The sequence below is a fragment of the Ambystoma mexicanum genome, chromosome 1q (genome assembly GCF_040938575.1).
Source record: "Ambystoma mexicanum isolate Mex_15411 chromosome 1q, UKY_AmexF1_1, whole genome shotgun sequence".
Lineage (NCBI taxonomy): Eukaryota > Metazoa > Chordata > Amphibia > Caudata > Ambystomatidae > Ambystoma > Ambystoma mexicanum.
Window position 1 is genome coordinate 43,680,499 of NC_090922.1, and position 14,754 is coordinate 43,695,252.

Consider the following 14,754-nt stretch of genomic DNA (forward strand, 5'->3'; position numbering starts at 1 on the left):
TTTAATACATATATTTATTACTTACATTTGTGGTATTTTCTCATTGGTTTCATGCATGTCATGATATGGGTTTTGACATTCACTTGCACCCATTGTGTATGTGTGTGTGACGGACATGTGTTCATTTACATACTTGCCATTGGGGTTGTATCATGTAATTGCATCTACTATGTGGGTGGATGCAATCCTTGGCTGGGTGTTTGTGCTGGGTATGCTGCCCATTACTGCCATGATTGCGTTTCGTCAGGACCTGGGGGCAGGGGGACATGAGTGGGGGCCTGCAGGGGGGTGGGGGTGCAAGGGGACATGAGTGGGGGCCTGCTGGGGGGTGGGGGTGGTGGGAGACATGGTTGGGGGCCTGGTGGCAGGTGCCCCACAGTGCTGGGGGGGTGGGGGTGCAGGGGGACATGAGTGGGGGCATGCTGGGGGGTGGGGGTGCAAGGGGACATGGTTGGGGGCCTGCTGGCAGGTGCCCCACAGTGCTGGGGGGTGGGTGTGCAAGGGGACATGAGTGGGACATGGTTGGGGGCCTGCTGGCAGGTGCCCCACAGTGCTGGGGGGTGGGGGTGCAAGGGGACATGAGTGGGGGCCTGCTGGGGGGTGGGGGTGCAAGGGGACATGAGTGGGGGCCTGCTGGGGGGTGGGGGTGGTGTGAGACATGGGTGGGGGCCTTGTGGAGGCTGCCCCTGGTGACTGGAGGGGTGGGGGTGCAAGGGGACATGAGTGGGACATGGTTGGGGGCCTGCTGGCAGGTGCCCCACAGTGCTGGGGGGTGGGGGTGCAAGGGGACATGAGTGGGGGCCTGCTGGGGGGTGGGGGTGGTGGGAGACATGGGTGGGGGCCTGGTGGAGGCTGCCCCTGGTGACTGGAGGGGTGGGGGTGGTGGGAGACATGGGTGGGGGCCTGGTGGAGGCTGCCCCTGGTGACTGGAGGGGTGGGGGTGGTGGGAGACATGGGTGGGGGCCTGGTGGAGGCTGCCCCTGGTGACTGGAGGGGTGGGGGTGGTGGGAGACATGGGTGGGGGCCTGGTGGAGGCTGCCCCTGGTGACTGGAGGGGTGGGGGTGGTGGGAGACATGGGTGGGGGCCTGGTGGAGGCTGCCCCTGGTGACTGGAGGGGTGGGGGTGGTGGGAGACATGGGTGGGGGCCTGGTGGAGGCTGCCCCTGGTGACTGGAGGGGTGGGGGTGGTGGGAGACATGGGTGGGGGCCTGGTGGAGGCTGCCCCTGGTGACTGGAGGGGCGGGGGTGGTGGGAGACATGGGTGGGGGCCTGGTGGAGGCTGCCCCTGGTGACTGGAGGGGCGGGGATGGTGGGAGACATGGGTGGGGGCCTTGTGGAGGCTGCCCCTGGTGACTGGGGGGTGGGGGTGCAAGGGGACATGAGTGGGACATGGTTGGGGGCCTGCTGGCAGGTGCCCCACGGTGCTGGGGGGTGGGGGTGCAAGGGGACATGTGGCTTGGCTGGGGGGCATGCCCATGGTGGATGGGCTGCCTGTGGGACATGACCAGGGGTGCAGGGTAGTCCCCTGTGGTGTGGACTGCCTGCAGAGGTCGTGGAGGGGGTAGAGGGGAGACCTGGGAGGACCCACACTGGCAATTCACCTCTTCAACTTCCCGCACACCCACGTAATACACTGCCCCACTCGCACAGGCCCAATCGCGTGTAGGATTTCTCGCGCACCCCTGTAATACACGTACCCAGGCCAATCGCGTGTAGATTTTCTCGCGCACCCCTGAAATCCACGTACCCAGGCCAATCGCGTGTAGAATTTCTCGCGCACCCCTGAAATCCACGTACCCAGCCCAATCGCGTGTAGATTTTCTCGCGCACCCCTGAAATCCACGTACCCAGGCCAATCGCATGTAGAATTTCTCGCGCACCCCTGAAATCCACGTACCCAGCCCAATCGCGTGTAGATTTTCTCGCGCACCCCTGAAATCCACGTACCCAGGCCAATCGCGTGTAGAATTTCTCACGCACCCTGAAATCCAGGTACCCAGCCCAATCGCGTGTAGAATTTCTCGCGCACCCCAGTAATCCACGTACCCAGCCCAATCGCGTGTAGAATTTCTCGCGCACCCTGAAATCCACGTACCCAGCCCAATCGCGTGTAGATTTTCTCACGCACCCCTGAAATCCACGTACCCAGGCCAATCGCGTGTAGATTTTCTCGCGCACCCCTGTAATCCACGTACCCAGGCCAATCGCGTGTAGAATTTCTCGCGCACCCCAGTAATCCACTTACCCAGGCCAATCGCGTGTAGATTTTCTCGCGCACCCCTGTAATACACGTACCCAGGCCTATCGCGTGTGGGGACACCCGCACACCCCTGAAATACACGCTCCCCGCTCTGCGTTTGCTGCTGCCCTTTGCGCTGGATTGGGGATTTTGATGGCTTTTCCCTGCGCGAGGGGCGTTCTTGGGGGCGTAACTGACGCTGCTGCAGGGTCGCTGCGCCACTCTGCGCCACGGCTGGTTGTGGATGTTGGAATCCATGAATACGCTGTGCGCCTGAATGTGTTTCGGCGCACGCGGCTGGCGCAGACTACCGCACGCGCACACTGTGCGCCAGCCGCGTGCGCCACTTGTGCGCTGAATTCTATGAATTACCCCCTTAGTCTTGACCGCCTGCCATAGCTACCCTGATTGGTCTGGCTTGTCCAGAGGTTACCCTGTTCCAAGAAACTAGGTTGGCCTTCTGAACCTCTGCCCCTTCAGGTCAGAGTTCAGAAATCCCTCTTAACAAACGTCATCATATTTTGTTTGAAAGGTGCATACTCAGTCCACTCTATAATCACGTTCATCCCTAAAGAACATTCGTGATTTCCGTAGTTTAATTTCATCTTGATAGGTTTTGAGGATGTCATTCATCTTGTTGTAATTACTCTACTTAGTGCTTTCTGAGTTAGTCATCTCACCAATTTCGCCTTTAAGTTTCTCCATATCGGAAAGTACTCTAGCATGCTCTCTTTTAGCATGTTCAATTAGTAGTTCAATCATGGTGTTTGAGCTTATGTTTAAGTTTTCCTCCCATTTATTAGCTATGTCCTGGTCATCTCTGTTCTCAAAGTTGGTAAATATTAGTGTCCTGAGTCCACAAGGGATTCTACCACTGTCTAAGTAATTGGACAGAGATACTTGCTCCCAATATTTGTTGATTTCCTTCTTGGATTATCGTTCTAATCAAATACATTTTTGTCTCAGTGTTTTCTGTTTCAGTATGGCTCTGGCTTATTGCGCTTGCCTAAATAGTCATGTTTAAGTATAATCATGTATATCTCCAGCAAGATAATGTTTTTTTTTAATTTATTAAATATACATTTTTGTTGTACAGTTGAACACTTCAGCCCTTCAGCCAATACATGTTTCGACAGTTTGTCTTTGTCAAGGCTAATCAATAAAGATTGGGCATGAATACACATTATTAGTAATCATTAAACGTGCAACTGGAAAGCAGGGATTTCCTGATGTTGCTGGACCGGGAGGACGCCTACTTCTACGTCGCCATTAACAGGAAACACCGGAAGTTTCTACACTTTGTAGTGCAAATACAGCACTACCAGTTCAAGGCCCTACACTTCTGCCCCCAAAATGTTCACAAAGGGCCTGGCACTGGTGGCGCCCGACCTGCTTCTATGGGGGATGCACATTTACCTGTACCTCGACGACTTGCTCATCTGGGACCGCTCACTAGAGTCGTCCGCCGGACACACCCAGACGTCCGTCAAGCTGTTGGTGGATCTGGGATTCTCCATCTACTATCGAAAGTCCTGCTTGACACCATCTGAGAACGCACTATTCCAGGGGGAAAGACCTGATAAAGTGTACTGCCTCGCATCACCCTCGGAGGAGAGGGCAGTGGCCATTCAGGGGAAGGTGCAGCGGTTGTTGTCGATGAAGACGGCCATGGTGCGGACCATCAAGTCGTTGCTCGGCATGATGTCATCCTGCATGTACCTCATCCAGCTTTGCAGGTTACAGATGTGACCTCTTCAGGAGTTCCTGGACGCTCGCTGGGTCCAAGTGTCCAGAAACTTCACGGACAAGATCACTCCGGACGGCGAGTTCCGTCGGGCGATAAGGTGGTGGGGCGACCGCTCCAACATCTCCTATGGCGCAGGTTTTCAGAAACCTCCATTCCAGGAAACAGTCATGACGGTGTTATGCTTGAGCTAAAACATGGCGCTGATGCGCAGTGCATTCTGGGGGCACTCAGAGCTATAATGGATATTTATTCCATGCCTCAGTGAAAACTGCACTTGCTTTGCTAAAAAACATGCTTTCAATGTTATTCATTGCTGAGCCTAGTATGCAGGCCTCAGTCAAGGACACTGTGCTGGGAAAGCTGCTGGGATCCACAGGTGCCAGCTGGTACCAGATATAAAAAAAGGGTTTTGTTATGTCTTGCTCAGGATGAGTTATGGAATTGTTTTCCGTGGTGCTTTAGAAGAGGGAAGCTTTGCTCCTTGGGGTTACTGTCGGTTGACCCGGCCGGCAACCAACAGTCACTCAGCAATGCGCAAGCGCTAATGCCAGAAGGTTCGAGAAATTGCCACCCCTTTTTGAGGAGGACATATATGCGGAGCTCTGAAAAGGTCAGGTGGAAAAAACACAAAGATCTCAGTCGGAGGGGGGACGCCTTGTTCCGACCTTCCTGTTACTGGGGTCTTCCAGCCGCTTCTGGTGAGATGAGGGATTCAGTTACGGCCATGGTGATGTATTATCTTTATTTCTCTATCTTTTCTGTTTTATCACTTGTTGCTTCTTAGCTATGAATAAATAGCCGTATAAGTGTTCATTATCTTGCTAACTGCGTGTCTGGTTGTGAGTTATTGCTCCGTCTACCTGCGTTCAAGGTATTTGCTCTGCTCTGCAAATGTACTGGTGATAATTAACTGTCCGTGCACTCTTGGCAAGCAATACAGACGGACACTTCCCTGGAAAGGTGGGGAGCCCACACCGGATTTCTGCACGTGAGAGGCCTGTGGCTGCCAGTGGAGAAGGATCTCCATATCAACATCCTGGAGCTAAAGGCAGTGTTCTGGCCCCTCAAGTCGTTCCTTCCGTCTCTGAAGGGCAAGGTGGGGAGGATCTTCACGTACAACACCACCACAATGTTCTACACCAGGAAACAAAAGGGCACTCGATCCCTGGCCTCTCCAGGGAAGCGCAGGAATTGTGGCACTGGGCCGTCGGACAAGTAATCTCCCTCGCCCCCTTCACCTAGCAGGAGCCAAGAACACCATCGTGAACTCCCTCAGCAGGGAGTTGTGCTCCTGCCATGAGTGGGAACTTCGGCAGGACCAGGGGGACCGCATCTTCGCCAAGTGGGGCAGGCCCCAGATCAATCTGTTTGCGACAGCGGAGAACTCCAAATGGCAGAATTTCGCCAGCAGATTCCACCAACCGAGGGGCCTGGTGGATGTGTTCTCTTTCCCATGGGAAGGGATGTTTCTGTACGCGTTTCCTCTGTTTCCTCTCCTGCTACGAGTCATCAACACACAAAGACTGTGTCAGTGTAGGATGATATTCATCGCCCGGCATGGCCGAGGCAGGTTTGGTACCCGGACCTTCTCAGCCTGTCAGTGTTGCTGCCGGTCAAGCTACCAGCGGTCCCAGATCTTCTCACCAGAGAAGGAGCCGCAATCTTCCATCACGACCTAGGATCGCTCAACCTGAGGGCTTGGCTCCTTCAGCCCTAGACTTTGGAGGATATGAGTGGTGCCAGTCACAGAAGATTACCCCTCTTAGGGTTACAGCCCTGCAGATTCTTCCATACTTGCTATCCTTGACCAAGGCTGGACTGGCGCACACCTCGATAAAAGTACATCTGGCTGCTATCTACACCAGGTCTCCAGGAAGGTCTTCACTTTGGTCTCATCAACTCGACAAGGAGTTCCTCAAAGGACTTTTTCAATCCTTCCCGCCAGTGAAGGGACCTGCCCCGGCATGGGAACTCAATGTGGTTCTGATGAGGCTTATGGGCGCCCCCTTCGTGCCTGTGCATCAGGCACCTCTCAAATTCCTCTTGTGCAAGATGGCTTTCCTTGTGGCATCACCTCTGCCAGGAGAGTGGGTTAAATACAGCCCCTATCCTGCAAACATCCATACCTGACTTTCCACAAATCGAGGGTGGTGCTGCGGACGCACCCCTCTTTCATGCCGCAGGTTCAGTCGGAATTTCACCTCAACAAATCTTTGATGTTCCCTGTTTTTTCCCCAAAACCCTCATCTCCGGCTGAGAGGGCCTTGCAATCACTGGACGTTGCATGTGCCCTGAAGTTCTATGTGGCAAGCACACAGAGTTTTCAAAAGGCTTCACAGCTGTTCGTGAAATTTGGTCATGTGAACCATGGGAAGGCCTAGTCCAAGGCTTCCATCTCAAGGTAGCTCTCCGGCTGCAACGTGCACTATCATCAGTTAGCGAACCAACCGCTGCCCAGCCGTCCGAGAGCCCATTCCACCAGAGCAATCGTTGGGACGACTGTGTTCCTGCCTGGTGCCCCTGCTGGATATCTGAAGGGTGCTACGTGGAGGTTCACGCACACCTTCACAAAGTTCTACTGCGTCGTCAGAGATGAGTCCAGAATTGCCCAAGCAGTGATGCGCAACCTGTTCGCTTGAGGTGAATCTGTTTCAGAGGTAAGAGTGAATTGCTTCTGTTGAGCCTTGCCACCTCCCATGGTTGTGTAATGTTGTACTGCTGTGTATTTGTTATTCATGAGCATGTCAATCCATGTCAGACGCCATGCTGGAGAAGGAACAAGTTACTTACCTGTAACTATTGTTCTCCAGCATAGGTCTGGCATGGATTCACATGCGAACCATCCCTCCTTCCTCTCTGTGGCTCTTCTTGGTCATACTGCCACTTTACGTGCTTGTCAAATCTGAAGATGGCTGCCATAGGAGGGGCTTAAGGAGACAACCATCATTGGCTGGGGGCACTGTGACCCAGAGGACAGTGATTGGTTTATGGGAGAATTAAAGTTTTGTAAGTGAAAGTGAAACTGTTTTTCTTTTACCAAGGATTCCCAGCCTGATGATGGGAAAAATTCATGAGCATGTGAATCCATGCCAGACCCATGCTGGAGAACTATAGTTACAGGTAAGTAACTTTTTCCTTCCTCAGCTGCTTACCAAGAAAGGATAGCTATGCTCTTGGAGAGTTATGAGTGCCACAAGTGGGACGAGATCTCACAACAGATAGACTCTGCCCCAGAGCCCCTAAAAACATAGTTTTTGAAAACAGTAGCTAAAGGTAAACAGGTGGCAAGCTGCATCCTGAAAAATAATTTGGACTCAGCAGATAATGCAGGCCGGATAGTAGCTGAGGCTACCATCATTAAACGCCATGCTTGGCTACGTCAATCATGTTTCAAGCTGGAAAACCAAGCCATCCTTTTAAATATGCCAATTGAGCCGAATACCTTATTTGGGAAAGCGGTCGAGGACGCACTAAAAAGTGTTAAGGAGGAGTATGAAACCCTCAAATCCCTAGGGCAGCTCACAAACAAACCATTTGTGCAGAGGGGCACATTTAATACATGCCGTTTTAGAGGACAAAACTCCCAACGGTCCTCCAATTACAATCAGGGCGGGCAGACATCACCTTAGGGGACCTCGCAGGGGCAATCCTCCGAACACAATTTTCAAAGGGGCCACAGAAGATCGAGAAGTAGAGGCAGATCTTCCTCCTCCAGAGGCTCAACCCCACCAAAGCAATAACCACCTGCTCCAGGTCCTCGCCCATGCCTCTATAGTAGGAGGTCGCATTTCTCATTTTACCCACGCATAGGAGGGGATTACGTCAAACAAATGGTTACTTTCCACTGGGCCGGGAGGCTATTGCATAGAACTCATACAGACACCACCCAACTACCCGCCAGGACAAAGACAAACATGCAGTAGGAGACAGTAGAAATCGTTCCGGCAAACCAGGTAAACAAGGATATCTATTCAATGTACTTCCTTGTGCCAAAGAAAGAACGTTCAATGCTTCCACTACTAGACCTACAACCTGCAAACACATTTGTCAAGCCTCAGAAATTTCGCATGACTACACTACAAGAAGTAATCTGACTGCTAAAATATGGGGGCTACATGGCAACTTTGGACAAGAAAGATGCATACTTTCTTTTTTCAATGTTCCCAGCGCACAGAAAATTCCTGCGCTTCAAAATAGTGAATCAGCACTACCAGTTCAAGGTGCTACCCTTCGCGACTTAGCCACAGATCCAATGGTTTTCACCAAGGCATTCACGGTATTGGTGGCACACTTACGCAGAGAATTAATCCCAGAGTAACCTTAACTGTACGACTGGCTGATAACAGGGGAATCCCCTCAAATTTGCATGCTAAATACCCAAAGACAATCAATCTTCTGTTCCAATGGTATTCTCAATCAACGAGAAAAAAATCAAGTCTCTTTCCAAGCAAAACCAAACGGTTCCTAGGAGCTATCATAAAGTCAGAAGAGGGGCTAGTTGTCCCCTCAAACGAAAGAGTATAAAACATACTGCTGCAAATTCATCAGTATCTGGCAGGTCGCTAAATAACGTACGCAAAGAAATGCGCTTACTCAGGATGATGGCTTTGTGCATTTACCTGGTTCCTCACGCATCCAATGAAAGAGTGGTTAGCGAAACAGTGGTCTCAGGCAAGTGGTCATTGGGACGATCTTGCGGTTGTTCAAGCACTGCATTGGTGTACAAAGGAAAATCTGTTAAAGGGTAAATCCTTTCACAATCCTCCAGTTCAAGCAATAGTTACAACAGACACCACACTCTCCGAATGCGGAGCCCATTACCTTCACCACACAGCACATGGCTTGTACACACAAATCACAGCCCAAAATCACATCAATCTTTTGAAGCTGTTATCAGTAGTTAAGGCCCTACAAGCCTTTCAGGTGCATCTAACAGGTCAAACAGTGTAAGTCCTCACAGACAGCAGCACTGCCATGTTTTACATGAACAAGCAGGGAGGCACACACTTTCCAAATCTGTCCAGGCTAACCCAAAAGATTTCGAAGTGGGCACTCAAGCGGAACATGTTTCTAGTATCTCAACACGTTCCAGGGGAACTAAATTCTCTACCAGACTCTCTAAGCAGAGATCCCCTACCCGGAGAACACGAGTGGCAACTCCACTGAGGAATTTTAGACAATATCTTTCCCTCTGGGGCTATCCTCCTTTAGACTTGTTCACCACAAACCAAAATCACAATGCCCAGCCTTTGCATCCAGGTTTCCCCAACCCAGATCCAAGGGGAACACCCTATGATGAGCTGGTCAGGGAAATTTGCCATCGTTTTTCCACCGACAACGCTCCTCAGCAGAATAGTTCACAAAATGCACCAGGAACAAGCAACTGTAATCCTGGTTGCTCAATATGGGCGAGATAACCTTGTTTTCAGTATCTGCTCAAACCGACCATGTGCAACCCAATCAGGTTCCTGCGTCCATACAGCATGCTCACCCAACACAGGGGGACAACTTTACACCCACATCCTCAATCTATGAAATTGGCAGCTTGGCTCCGGAAGTCATAGTTTGGTCATTTAAAACGACCTCAAAGGTGTATGGAAATCCTCAAAGAGGTAAATAAACGTAACACCAGACACTGTTACTTTAACAAATGGAAAAGATTTGTAATATGGTACCTAGCGGCTCTATTCGCATACACCACTTCACAAAACAAGCTGTCCTGGTGGAAATTCCTGTTGTGAAGGCTTTCATGGAGGGAGTAAAGAGACTTTACCCCCCCCCCATTTCCAAACAGCCTCAAGGGTGGAAACTCAATGTGGTACGCTCAAAGCTCATAGGTCCTCCGTTTGAGCCCATGCACAAATCTGGCCTTAAACACCTAACATACAAAACATCTTTTTTGGTGGCCATCACTTCCATAAGAAGGTGATCTACAAGCGTTATCAGTGCAAGACCCTTTCTCTGTTATCTACAAAGACAGGTTGGTACTAAGAATACACCCTAGGTGTTCACCTAGGTTTTAGGTTTTCACCTAACTTCATATCCAAGTTCCATGTTAACTAATCTATTGAACTACCCACTTTCTTTCGAAATCCTCACTAGATGTAAGGAGGGCGGTTCTTTACTACGTAAACCAGAAAAAATCACTAAGAACAACAGACCAACTGTTCGTCTCCATAGCACCTGGCAGGGAAGGTGATCACGTTTAAAAAAATGCCATCTCCCGATGGATAGTGAAATGTATACAGCTCTGCTACTCCCTATCAAACAAAACTCGGCCAAAAAGTGTGAAGGGTGATTGCGAAACCTATTATGAACCAAGTACTTCACTAAAGAATGTACTAATATAAACAATATTCCATTGCAGTGTTCATTCTAGTACAGCAATCTACTCATACAGACACATAGGCATTGCCTGCAGCATGTACCAAAGAGGTACAACATTTATAATGTTGCAATGTTGCATAGTAAAATGGTTAATGCTTCCGTACCAGACATTTGCATACTGTGCAAAATGTAATCACTAGCTAATAATGCATCACTTACTACACACGTGCACTGCTACAAACAAAACATTTAGAGACTACAATGCATACACATCTGTCGCATATAGAGGGAATGTACAGCAACCCTAAGAGAAGCAGTATAATCAGAAACTGTTCATAACCTAAATGATTATCCTGATGTACAGAAAGTATAGCTGTGTTTTAGGCCTGCTTCTTCCCCTGTGTATATGCATCACAAGATGCGACTGAACCCTAACGAAAGTAATGTAAGAACATATGGGAAGGGAGGGTCTGAAAATACAGTACCTTTTGAATTTTCTGTTTTCTGACTGTCAGTGTAGAAAACCACCTGGCCTAGATATGTCAGCGAACAAAAAAGGAGCCAGACATGTGATGTCATCAATGATATTTGGGATGTCATCTTTGATGTCATGGGTGTTAGTCTCAGCGGTGCCCATTGGTGGTGCGAGTTATGGTTGCTTAGCTTACTATAACTGGCGAATTTCTGGGGTTTTTCAGTTTTACTTGTAACCATAGTATTTTTTTTATCTACATGTTTTATTGGTTAAATAGTAAATACATTTTTCAACCTTTAACATAAATTCTCTGAATCATCACATAACATAAGTCCTGAGAGGCCTCACTCTGCTTACAGTCTACTATCTCAATCCTTCCATGTTGGAATTGGAGCAGAGGAAGCAGAAGGAGGAGGAGTGGGGGATAGGAGATTTAGAGTCAAATTTAGGCCGAACCGGTGACCGAAGGCAGTCATGGACCCCTCTCTGGCCTTCAATAGTTCCATGTCCCATTAGAGAATATTATGGAGTAAGACATGTTCTATGAACTTTAGGGCGTCGATTGTCCTTCAAATTTTTTTCACAGTTATCAGCCTTTCCCAATATTCCTCTTCCGTATTCGAGTCAATTAGACAAACGTAGGTTCCCAGGCATCTTCTCCTTTGAGGTAGGAGTTTTGGACAAGACAATGTCAAATGCCTAGTTGTTTCCAAAATGTTGGGATTTCCACATTATCAGCATCCGGCGTCTAGGAGCGCAATCTGTTTTTTTAGAAGTTGTACTTCTTTAGTTGGTAAGATATTTAGCCTACATCGCATCAGTATATCCCTATAATGGGATGATGGAAATTTACTCAGTAACAGAGGCAGGTTATTCACTGCTTTGCACTCCCATATGATGTTATGGCAGAATTTACTCGCTTGCTTTAATGTGTTAGTTTCATCCCAATCATTTTCTCGCAAGATTTTCTTTGCCTTGTCAGGATTTATCCTTATTGTCTCTTTTTTTGATGTAATGCGATAGAACTTCCTGACATTTCATTTTCCAAAGTTGGAGATTTTTATCCCGCTTCCCAACCATTGTTTTTGCCATGATCTCGAAGGGGGCTGAAGGCGATTCAAGAATACATTTCCTGTAGAACGAGATAGTCTTCCGCAGGACTGTCGATCTTAGAGACTGAAGCCTGAGTTCATGCCTTATTGTCGAGATAGATAAGCAATTTGGGAGTCTTAGGATTTTCCGCCAGAAAAAGGCTTCGACTATGTCCCAGGTTTCCCATCGATGGTTTAGCAGGCACTCCGCTCCATAAGTGAGAACCGCCACCACATTTTATTTGTAAAATGTCAATATTGGGATTATTGAATATGTCCCATATCTTTGATGGAGAGCTCGCCCTTGATTTGTCAACTTTACCAGTTTTTCTCTGATTATATTGGCCTTGTTCGTTTACATTCTTATTTATTCTTACCCCCAGATAGATCATGGAGTCAACTATATCCAGTTGTTGGTTGTTAATGGTCCACATGAAGTTCTTTTTTTCAACTTTTGTCCCCGAGCCGATTTCATTATTAGGATCACTGATTTCTTAATGTTTACCTTCATATGATTTATGTCCAAATAATTTTTGAATTCCGTGATGCGGTGCTGAAGTCCTATAGCCGTTTGGTCTATAAAGACCACATCATCAGCATATAGGATCCAGGACAGCTCGTCATCTTCGATTATTGGTGGAAGGCACTTATCTTGCGCTGGGACTCGACCATGTCAGCCAGATATATGATAAATAGGAAGGATGCCAAGGCACAACCTTGCTTAATTCCCTTAAAAGTTGGGATCTTTTCAGTGGTGGCTCCTCCTTTTGTGGTTATTATTTGAATTGATGTATCCAGTGGTCGAAGTGAGCGGGAGCGGTTGGGAGCTGTGCTCCTCTACTTTTTAAAATTCAGCTTTACAGCTCCTATACTTTTATTTTAAAAAGAAACCGTTCCGGAACAGTTTCATTTTAAAATAACAGTGTAGGAAGCAGTAGAAACTTGCACTTTCAGTCCAGAGCACTGAACATTTCCTTAAACATCAGGCAAACGTGTTTGGGGGTTTGTATTGTGTGTGGGAGGGGGCAGGGCAATGGGGTTTGTGAGGAGCGGGGCAGGGTTTTGGTATAGGTAAAATTAATGGTTTTTGGCCAAAAAACAGGGGTTCGGGAGGCGGGGGGGATTTGGTCTTTTTTTTCCAGTCCTTTTGACTCTAATGTATTGCATTTGATCCTTTTGTTTTCAAATCTTTAACCCACAACCCCGTCGAACGCCTGCTCTAGGTCAATAAAGCCCAGGTAGATGTTTGTTTTTGTTTCGAGGACCCGGAGCTTTAACATATTCAGGATAAATAAATTCAGGGAGGTTCCAACTCCCCTCACGAAAGCCGTTTGGCGTTTGTCCAAAAGACCTTCCTTTATGGCCCACTTTTTTAGATCTCTCAGGAGGATGGAGGCAAAGATCTTTCCAATGGAGTCCAATAAAGCAATGGGTCTATAATTCTTAGCGTCTCCACAATCCCATTTTTTGAATATTGGGAACAATCAATGCCTCCGTCATTAAAAGAGAGATAGTTTGAGTTTTCTTTATTTGGTTGAAGAGCAGTAGAAAAAAGCTGGCGTAGGCTTCTCCATTTTCTTTGAGCATGTGATTTGATATGCCATCAGGCCCGCAAGCTCTTGAAGAGCTTCGCTTTTTTATTTTCCCCAAGATATCATCATAATCACACTCGATGTGCCAGGGAGTTTTTTTCCCCAAGTACGTGTTTGTTTCCACCACGTGGCTCTGCTGGAAAAAGTTTGTATAATGCTTAACCCATAAATCTTTTGGGACTTGAGAAGTGGTCAAGGTGGTTGGAATTCATCGCCTTTATTAATAATCTCCCAAAGGCTTCGAGCATTCGCTGTTTGAATTGCTGCCAACATCTTCTCTGCATCACATTGAGCTCTCCAAACCTATGATGAAATCAGCCAGTTTTTATATGATTGTTTACATTTCCACAACAATTCATCTTTGTTGGGCAACAAGCTTTGTCTTATGCCTCGTAATTCGACACAATGGGCCTCATTATGACTTTGGAGGTAGCCATGGCGCTATTAGCGCCATGGCTGCCTCCAAAATCGTGTCTGGGTTACTTGAATGGGGAATTACCGGGCCATTCCGAGTTTGGAGGGCCCGGTAATTACTCCTTCAGGGAACCCGGGCCCGGTCCTTCCCCATTGCCATTTGAGCCCCCATAGGGCTCAATGGGAATGGGGAGGGAGCTAACAACGGGCCCATCAATTACGGGCCCGTTGTTAGCTCCCTGGTTCCCTCGAGGAACCCACCATGGACGTCTTCAAAGTGGACCTCGTAATAGTGCGGAGTGGGTTTAATGGCGCCGGCACCATTACTGGCGCCGTTAAACCCATTCCGCACTTCTCGAAATAAGGCCCAATGTTTCTTTCTCTTGGCCACCAGTTCTGCATTATACGCATGTTTCCTTGAGATTGATAGGTGTTTATTTCCATCGCACTTTACTTCATACTCCTTTAGTAGCCATTTATATTGTACTTCCTCTAGATTTCTTTTTATCTGGGTATTGAAGCCGTCCGTTAATTTTGCGATCGCCTGCGGTTTTATTCTTAGCCGATTTCTTCCCCATGTCACTTCCAGAATGGGAAGGGTGGAATTTTTTGTAACTGCAGACTCTCAATGGAATTCAATCTCCAATAAAGCATGGTCACTGGCCTTCTGTTTCTTAACTCTAAATGTGTTAATCCACCCTTGGGTGTTTCCGGCAACGAAGCAATAGTCTAAGACCGCACTACTTATGTTGTTAGACCACGTGGTGGTTCCTTCGAGATCTCCTTTTGTCCACCCATTTAAGATTTTCATCTCTCTAATTTCCATTTCTTCTGTCCATTGTTTTTCGCTTCCCTCCAGCTGAGAGTTT